We start from the raw sequence: 8,503 nt of genomic DNA on the forward strand, positions 1-8,503 counted from the left end.
AAACACAGTGGCCACAGACACTATAACTACCACATGCTGGGTCAGCAACACCCCATAGCACAGAGGATGGAAGATGGCCACATAGCAGTCCATAGCCATGGCCAGCACTGAGGACTCGGTGATGAAGGCCATGTGGGTGACAAAAAGCTGGGCAAGGCCAGACCCAAAGGAGATCTCACCCGAGAAGCCCCAGAGCACAACCAGAGCTTTGTGTACTCTGGATGTGGCCAGAGTCAAGTCAGTGGCTGCCAGAAACCCCAACAGCTGGTACATGGGTGCTTGAAGTGAATTGTCAGCTGCTTCCAGCCCCACCAGAAAGACATTCCCTGCCAGCACTGCCATGTACAGCAAGCCCACAGGCACAGACAGCCAGGCATGCAGGTCCCCAAGCCCTGCCCACCCCCACCCCCCAGCAGGACAAAAGGCCAGAGACGAGAAATCAGCACAGTCTGATGGAAAGCAGGCAGTGCACGGTCCAGCTCCATCTCCTTGCTCTATCTGGCTCTGTCCCTGCAGGTCATAAATGGGGCCTGTGAGAGACAACCACCTGTTCTAGAGATTTCACACATATAGGGGTGAGGACAGGGCTTAGGAGGCTGTAGGCTTGCTGAGCACCATCTCTGTTTCAGATACTCTTCTAGGGATTTGACATACACTGAACTATGGATTCCCTAGCAGTCTTGTAGGCTTGCTAACATTCCCATATGATAGATCAAAGAATTCAGTTTCTGAAAGATTAACAAACTTACTCCAGTTTCACAGGTGGGTAGAAGAGCTAGGATATGAATCAAAACTCATCTGACTAAAGACCATGTCCTTCTGACAGTCCTTTCCTCTGAATCAAATGTCTCCTCATCAGCCCAGGCACACCAGGTATGTTTTTTCCTAATCACCTATCCCAGAGGAAGTAATTCTTGTTATCTAAGCCTAATCTCTCCAACTGTAGTACAGGCTCTGTGTTCCCTAGGGAAGAAGTAAGTCAGAAGAAAGGAAATATGGAATGGCTATTTTACACTAAAATCACTGACAGATGCTCAGACAAAGCTCCTCTCCCATGATCTTTTTCCAGAAGCCATATTTTTTGGTAGACTCACTCTCCCAAATAGTACCTTCCTCCCCATCTCTCCAGTACAATTTCCAGCTTCCCATGGCCTCTGACATTCTCCTTTCTGGCTCTGGTACACTATAGCTTTAAGCACCTGGTTCATGGAAGTTCATTCCTTCTTTGGTCAGTTTAGATGTTCATCTCCTGATTCAAGTTTGTAGCTCCTCTTTCCTCTATCCTTCGTCCATGGGAAGACACTTTGGATTCTACTGAAATCACTCTGGGAAAATCTGATGACCACAAAGGACATAGAAGGGCATAAAGGTTGGGTGGCAATGGAAGGGACTGGGATCAGATGCCAGAGTGCTGTCCATGGGAAGACACTTTGGAATCTACTGAAATCACTCTGGGAAAATCTGATGACCACAAAAGACATAGAAGGGCATAAAGGTTGGGTGGCAATGGAAGGGACTGGGATCAGATGCCAGAGTGCCAGTGCAACTAGAAGTCAGGTTTAAATGGTGGTGGTGGCTAGGGGAGGGCAGACTTAAGTGCAAAAAAATCCATCCAGAAGAAAGATCTGAGGTAAGGTGGGCTTTTTATTAGTCTACCTGAAAACCAGAGTTATGTCCTGGAACTTCATGGGACATAGAATCTGATATCCTAACCTGTCCTGGAGACTGAGGAACCTGGAATGGACAGGGGAGCTTAGGATAGGGTTTGGCCCTGGGTGAGGTTATCAAGCCTCCTGCAAAGCCTTCTCTGCAGCACTGCCTCCTGGGCCTCCTCTCACGTCCCCACCCCATGACTCCTGCGGAGTAGGGACAGGTGATAAGCTAGACTAGACTTTCCCGCATGGGAGTCTTGTTGGCTAAGGAATCAGAGCTTCTCTCTGAAGGATGAGGTTTTGCGAGTTATGGGGTCTGGCCCTGCCCTTCTCACAATGTCGGCCCTGCTGGCTCCTCTGGACCCTGGGAACATCCTGTTAGGGCCCAACTTGCCATAGGGCAGGCTCAGCCTTTACAGAGAAAGGCAGATGTCAACTCCCTCAGGGGTGGGAACGTCTCTCCCAAATCCACAGGATAAGCACCACCTGTGCCCAGGCAGGGGCCTCTTAAGAAAGTCCTCTACTCTGGGTGTCGGCTCTACTAGCACACTTCCTTTTGGCAAAATTTCAGGGACAAATTCCAAAGAACCCCCATGTCAACAGCACACACTTCTTTCATTTTCTCCCACAGGCAAAGAGAAGGGGAACAGGAGGAAGCTGGGGATGCTCTTGGACCCTCCAGCCTGAGCTTCTCCCCTGCATCTATTCTCTGTAGACACAGCTGCACCATTCTCACCTCCCACCTGCCTGCTCTGCTCTCTTGCATCCTGAGCCCTGAGCCCCAAAGTGCAGAGTTCAGCAAGTGACATGCAGAGGGAGAAGTAAAGTGGCGTCTCTCCTTTGGCCCACACACAGGACTGGCTCTGGGCTGTGGCTCGGAGTACTGGAGCATCTCCTCAGTGGTGATGCTACTGCAGAGATGCTCCTTTCTAGGATCAGAAAAGGACATACAAAAAGGACAGGGTCACACAGGGCTGGGGCTAGGAACAAGATCACCTGATCCCAGTCCAGGACTGTTTCTTTGCCTGGATTATTAGCCTCTTTCCTCACTTGACAGCAGCTTTCTTCTTGGAAGAAGAAGCTGTCTGTGCTACTCGTGAAGCTGACTCTAAATCTCTGCTTGACTCTGGGTGTCCATTCCTCCTCTAATGATGTTCTCACTCTGACTCCATGCACACATGCACTCTCTGGGTTGTTGGTGGTACAGAGACCTGCATGAACCAGGTACGGACTGAGACTTGCCCCCACCATCTGCTATCTCCTCCTCCACAGGGCTTCATGCCAGGGCTCACAATGAGGTCACCCTCTCTCTCACTTTTCCTCTGTTGATCCTTCTCAGGGTGACCCTGGCTCCTCAAAGCCATTCTACTCAGAGTGGCACACATTCTACTCCCTGCCCTGAGGCTTGAGGAACAATGTATTTCCTCCAGGTCAGAGAAGAACTTTAAAGAATATGTTAAGCGCAGTTGGACACACTAAGGGGGAAAGAAGCCACAGGAAAGAGATTTTAAGAAATGAACTTAGACAACCTGTGTTCAGTCTCAGGTTTGCTTTATGATTTGGCGTGAAACAATTAACTTGGACCCACAGTTTAATCAGAATATAAGGTCCTCACTCTGATTCTAGAAGAGGAAAGGCAAGAGGGAAACAGGGCACAATGTTACATTTGTCTTGTTCCTGTTTATTCCTACTTCAGCACAGTGGTGAAATCCAGAGCCGGTTCTGAGCACAGATTATCCAGGTTCAAATGCTCATTCTGCCACATATAAGCTGTGTGACTTTGAACTAGGTCCTCAACTTCTCTTTGTCTCAATTTCCTCATCTTAAAATTGGTGATAATGATAAGTGCATCTACTTTACATGGAGCACTGTAAGGATTAAATAAAATAACATATAAAGCAATTATGTAGGACTTAGCAATGCCTGTAACACAGCAAATGTCCAGCACATGTTACATATTACTGTTATCATCATTAGCACTTTTATTATTCCTTGAATGCATACTCTTGGAATCCCTCTCCACTGCATTTTTAGTTCTCAGTTTTCATAATCTTATTCATAGTTCTTCAGGATATCTTAAATTTTTAAAAAAAAATGAGTTGGGGACTGAACTAAGAATGTTTGGAAGCAGAATAGTCTTGGTTTGTGTTAAAAAAAAATGAGTTGGGGACTGAACTAAGAATGTTTGGAAGCAGAATAGTCTTGGTTTGTGGAAAAAAATGGCTAAAAAGCAGGATGAATGATTCAGATTAGATCAGATTATATCAAAGAAAGATCTCCCTTTGCCAATAGAGCTGAAGGAACAGGGCTGATTATAAGACTGTTTCTAAATAAAATGGGAACTGTTCTGTCATTGTCCCCAAGTTCCACATTTCCACGTCATTCAGGCCCAGGACGGTGAGACAGAGGAAGGGAGCAGTGACACTTCAACCCCAGTTCTCAAACTCAGTGGCTGCACCAACTCTTCACTAGTTGCTCTGCATTGCATCCCAGAGTCATTAGCTGGAAAAAAACCAAAAAACAAAAACAAACCCAGAAAAAAAGAAAGAAAGAAAAGCAAAAAATCAGAACGAACNTCTACTGAAATCACTCTGGGAAAATCTGATGACCACAAAGGACATAGAAGGGCATAAAGGTTGGGTGGCAATGGAAGGGACTGGGATCAGATGCCAGAGTGCCAGTGCAACTAGAAGTCAGGTTTAAATGGTGGTGGTGGCTAGGGGAGGGCAGACTTAAGTGCAAAAAAATCCATCCAGAAGAAAGATCTGAGGTAAGGTGGGCTTTTTATTAGTCTACCTGAAAACCAGAGTTATGTCCTGGAACTTCATGGGACATAGAATCTGATATCCTAACCTGTCCTGGAGACTGAGGAACCTGGAATGGACAGGGGAGCTTAGGATAGGGTTTGGCCCTGGGTGAGGTTATCAAGCCTCCTGCAAAGCCTTCTCTGCAGCACTGCCTCCTGGGCCTCCTCTCACGTCCCCACCCCATGACTCCTGCGGAGTAGGGACAGGTGATAAGCTAGACTAGACTTTCCCGCATGGGAGTCTTGTTGGCTAAGGAATCAGAGCTTCTCTCTGAAGGATGAGGTTTTGCGAGTTATGGGGTCTGGCCCTGCCCTTCTCACAATGTCGGCCCTGCTGGCTCCTCTGGACCCTGGGAACATCCTGTTAGGGCCCAACTTGCCATAGGGCAGGCTCAGCCTTTACAGAGAAAGGCAGATGTCAACTCCCTCAGGGGTGGGAACGTCTCTCCCAAATCCACAGGATAAGCACCACCTGTGCCCAGGCAGGGGCCTCTTAAGAAAGTCCTCTACTCTGGGTGTCGGCTCTACTAGCACACTTCCTTTTGGCAAAATTTCAGGGACAAATTCCAAAGAACCCCCATGTCAACAGCACACACTTCTTTCATTTTCTCCCACAGGCAAAGAGAAGGGGAACAGGAGGAAGCTGGGGATGCTCTTGGACCCTCCAGCCTGAGCTTCTCCCCTGCATCTATTCTCTGTAGACACAGCTGCACCATTCTCACCTCCCACCTGCCTGCTCTGCTCTCTTGCATCCTGAGCCCTGAGCCCCAAAGTGCAGAGTTCAGCAAGTGACATGCAGAGGGAGAAGTAAAGTGGCGTCTCTCCTTTGGCCCACACACAGGACTGGCTCTGGGCTGTGGCTCGGAGTACTGGAGCATCTCCTCAGTGGTGATGCTACTGCAGAGATGCTCCTTTCTAGGATCAGAAAAGGACATACAAAAAGGACAGGGTCACACAGGGCTGGGGCTAGGAACAAGATCACCTGATCCCAGTCCAGGACTGTTTCTTTGCCTGGATTATTAGCCTCTTTCCTCACTTGACAGCAGCTTTCTTCTTGGAAGAAGAAGCTGTCTGTGCTACTCGTGAAGCTGACTCTAAATCTCTGCTTGACTCTGGGTGTCCATTCCTCCTCTAATGATGTTCTCACTCTGACTCCATGCACACATGCACTCTCTGGGTTGTTGGTGGTACAGAGACCTGCATGAACCAGGTACGGACTGAGACTTGCCCCCACCATCTGCTATCTCCTCCTCCACAGGGCTTCATGCCAGGGCTCACAATGAGGTCACCCTCTCTCTCACTTTTCCTCTGTTGATCCTTCTCAGGGTGACCCTGGCTCCTCAAAGCCATTCTACTCAGAGTGGCACACATTCTACTCCCTGCCCTGAGGCTTGAGGAACAATGTATTTCCTCCAGGTCAGAGAAGAACTTTAAAGAATATGTTAAGCGCAGTTGGACACACTAAGGGGGAAAGAAGCCACAGGAAAGAGATTTTAAGAAATGAACTTAGACAACCTGTGTTCAGTCTCAGGTTTGCTTTATGATTTGGCGTGAAACAATTAACTTGGACCCACAGTTTAATCAGAATATAAGGTCCTCACTCTGATTCTAGAAGAGGAAAGGCAAGAGGGAAACAGGGCACAATGTTACATTTGTCTTGTTCCTGTTTATTCCTACTTCAGCACAGTGGTGAAATCCAGAGCCGGTTCTGAGCACAGATTATCCAGGTTCAAATGCTCATTCTGCCACATATAAGCTGTGTGACTTTGAACTAGGTCCTCAACTTCTCTTTGTCTCAATTTCCTCATCTTAAAATTGGTGATAATGATAAGTGCATCTACTTTACATGGAGCACTGTAAGGATTAAATAAAATAACATATAAAGCAATTATGTAGGACTTAGCAATGCCTGTAACACAGCAAATGTCCAGCACATGTTACATATTACTGTTATCATCATTAGCACTTTTATTATTCCTTGAATGCATACTCTTGGAATCCCTCTCCACTGCATTTTTAGTTCTCAGTTTTCATAATCTTATTCATAGTTCTTCAGGATATCTTAAATTTTTAAAAAAAAATGAGTTGGGGACTGAACTAAGAATGTTTGGAAGCAGAATAGTCTTGGTTTGTGGAAAAAAATGGCTAAAAAGCAGGATGAATGATTCAGATTAGATCAGATTATATCAAAGAAAGATCTCCCTTTGCCAATAGAGCTGAAGGAACAGGGCTGATTATAAGACTGTTTCTAAATAAAATGGGAACTGTTCTGTCATTGTCCCCAAGTTCCACATTTCCACGTCATTCAGGCCCAGGACGGTGAGACAGAGGAAGGGAGCAGTGACACTTCAACCCCAGTTCTCAAACTCAGTGGCTGCACCAACTCTTCACTAGTTGCTCTGCATTGCATCCCAGAGTCATTAGCTGGAAAAAAACCAAAAAACAAAAACAAACCCAGAAAAAAAGAAAGAAAGAAAAGCAAAAAATCAGAACGAACTCACTGTCATCAGTTCAAAGAGGCTTCTTAGGGAATGTCCTCAGGTATTGGCACTTTTGACCTTCAGTGTTTGCTTAATGTGGACAAAATCCAGGTAGAGGTCAGGTGAGGAGACCTTTGCAGGAGCCTGCAAAGTATGTCGGATGGTGTGACTGACCATGGCTGAGAAATTCCTACTGCTGATGGGACAGGGACTTCTCACCTCTATGCTGTGGAGGTGGGATTAAACATGAGGTATGTGCATCCCGTCTCTATCCACCTGATTCTGCTTCAATCCCTACTGTTCCAGCTTGTCCATTCAGCTGACAGTGCCCCTGGAGCCTAGAAGACTCAAAAGAAGCTCTGTAGAAAGCCTGGGAGAGAGGAGGAATGGGTGAGAAGGATTTATGGGTCTCTTCTGTGAGTACCTTACGGGGCATGGGCCATGAGCTCCTAATATGATTTAAGACCTGCTGCTAGTCTCAGCTGTGAACATTTTAATGAGGAATTAATGGAGTTCTGAAGTTACTGCTGTGAAGTTTCCTGGGTCCCAGTTTTATGTACCTGGCACATTTAGGAACTGAGGAAAGGGAGAGACTGAGCAGGGAGGTCTCTGTGGAAACACTGGATGGGGCAGCAGCAAACTCAGAGACATGCTTTATTCTACAAAAGGAACAAACCCCATTGACATCAGAAATTGCCAGCTGCCATTCTTTGGTTTTGTTTCTGCCCCTTAGCTCTATAAAGAGGCAAAGCAGCCTGGTGAGAAGAGCCTGGGTTTTTCAATAAGTTTCAACTGCTGGGTACCTTTAGCATTTTTGACCCTCTGAGTTTAATTTCTTTTTCTCTGTACAATGAGGATTAGCATAGAAAATTGGTTCCCAACAAAGTGGCTGTAAACATTAGTGTAACATGCATAAAGCACCTGTCAGGACACCTTGAGATCAGGAGAATTAATACAACATTAATTTATGTTGAGTAATTAAATTATGTTGTAATTTATGTTTAGTCTCCCTTTTTGTTAAAGAATTTTCCATATTTTAAAAGTAAAAAAAGAGAAAAAAACTGAGTTGAAAGCTAGCTTGACCTGCCACAGGCATGCAGTCACTAATCGAAAGCCACCTGTGATTCCCTTACCTGGATGAGTATTCCCTTACCAGGATGTATAAACGCAAATGTCAGGTATCCTTTAATTTCCAAGGCATGGCAGGTCAGTCTCTGATCAGTGGAGTTATGATGCTTCACATGGGGAACCATTTTTCATCTCTCCCAGGGTGATGGAGACGCAAAGGATTGCTCAAAGCCCATTTCTTCTGAGCAGTGAGAAGCCCCGAAGGGGTTAATTTCCAGGAACCCTTCAGAGAGGAGCATTCCTCAGAAAATAACACCGAACTAGGGTCTTCTCTCAGTATTTATTCTCCAGGCCAGAAATTTACAGAAAAGGAACAGAGGTGGTTACAAAAGAACAGTAAGATAATTGTCATGGCAACAATCATTAGGTTTGGCTGCACCAAGGACATCTGCCCTTAGAGACAGCAATTTTGCTGTGTTACAATTCTTCATCTAAAA

The sequence above is a fragment of the Galeopterus variegatus genome, unplaced genomic scaffold (genome assembly GCF_000696425.1).
Source record: "Galeopterus variegatus unplaced genomic scaffold, G_variegatus-3.0.2 Scaffold7911, whole genome shotgun sequence".
Taxonomy (NCBI): domain Eukaryota; kingdom Metazoa; phylum Chordata; class Mammalia; order Dermoptera; family Cynocephalidae; genus Galeopterus; species Galeopterus variegatus.